Source organism: Austrofundulus limnaeus, unplaced genomic scaffold, assembly GCF_001266775.1.
Source record: "Austrofundulus limnaeus strain Quisiro unplaced genomic scaffold, Austrofundulus_limnaeus-1.0 Scaffold1039, whole genome shotgun sequence".
Classification (NCBI taxonomy): domain Eukaryota; kingdom Metazoa; phylum Chordata; class Actinopteri; order Cyprinodontiformes; family Rivulidae; genus Austrofundulus; species Austrofundulus limnaeus.
In genome coordinates, this window is record NW_013953441.1 from 70,136 (window position 1) to 71,626 (window position 1,491).

The 1,491-nt window shown below is 41.4% G+C and overlaps 1 protein-coding gene across 1 annotated transcript in view; it reads right to left on the reverse strand.

Annotated features, from left to right (window-relative positions):
* The window catches only part of syt12 (synaptotagmin XII), a gene marked incomplete at its 5' end in the record, with an annotated part of 37,439 nt that overhangs the window by 3,925 nt on the left and 32,023 nt on the right, over positions 1–1,491 (reverse strand).

Genomic DNA, 1,491 nt, shown 5'->3' on the forward strand with positions numbered 1-1,491 from the left:
ACACACACACACACACACACACACACACACACACACACACACACACACACACACACACACTAGTGTGAAAACATTTAATGAACTCCTCATTAAAATAAACGAAGCACAGCTCAGTAGATGATGTCATCAGGTCACCTTTACCATCAGCAGGTTAGTTTTAAATAACTAGTTACACTAACCTAAGTTTCTACATGTGACATGTCATAGTGTCTGCCTCTAAAGGACAAACAATAACAATGTTTGTGTGTCTGACTGAAGTGTGTGTGTTTGTTACAAACAGCACAGTATAAATGTCATAAATAATCACTGGATGTGCATCAATCTTACATCAGCTTTAGGACTTCATGAAGTGTAGTAAACACAACAATGGGCCTCATGTCAGAACCGTTGGTACGCACAGATTTGTTCTTAAATTGTGCGTACGAGTGATTTAGGAGAATTTGTGACATTCACCAATGTTTTCATATTCTACGATTTTTTTCAGATACGAACAAACTTCAGGAGTGGTCCAGACCTGTCGTATATTTTACCAGCAGTCAGTCTGCTGTTATCCAGATGGGTTTTCCTCCCTAATAACTTTATATTTCATTAGTTTGAAGATATTTAGAGTTGAAAATAAATCACGCTCCATAATTATGTTGACAGTGTTACATTGTGGCAGGCAGGGCAGCAGGAGGTTTACAGTTCATTCCCTCACTGAGTGGTAGCTATCATTATCAAATTATTTCTACGGGCTGCTGTTTGTAAAGTTACACAGTCAAAAATTACCACCAGTATTTTTGTTTTATTTAGCCTTTTATAAGAAAAAAAGAACAGATTTATTTTTTAAAGTTAGTTTTTCACCATATGATTCATACATTTATAAATATCATAGTTTATAAACTAAATATTTAACTTACAAATTAACTGTGGGAGCATTTTGCTCCCTCAGTTTATTCTCCCCATCCCTCGCCGCACACCTCCATCCTCTTCACATTCAACTTCACCCATGTAGGTTTTTTTTTGGGGGCACAGTCGTGTTATAAGAGCAACAATATTACATTTGTATTTGCCATAACCACCTGGGCCCCAAATTTTATTGTACATCTTAGACATTCACTCGTAACATTTTCATGAAATTCACATATAGGAACTTAAGGTGGGCACTCATGGCTATAGGTGGCCCGATGGCACCACTCTTGCCTTCTGTGCCTGTGCACACCCCCCAACGTTTGCACATAGACACTTAGGGTTTTGGGTTAGAGTAGTGGTGGAGGGGAAACTGGCACCACGCCGGCCTCTGCCTCTTCTTCTTTCCTTTTTTAAATTACTCTATAGAACAACATGCACCAACAGTACATCTGGGGTGGGGGTGTGGGTGTCAGGGTCTTTATTCCCATCCCGTTCCCTGACTGCCATTTGGGGAGGGTGTCCTGAAGAAGGGCAGACCGCCGGGTGCGGTCCTGGGCTGTGGGTGGGCTTGGGGCTTGGATGGTCGCCGGGGGCGGGGCT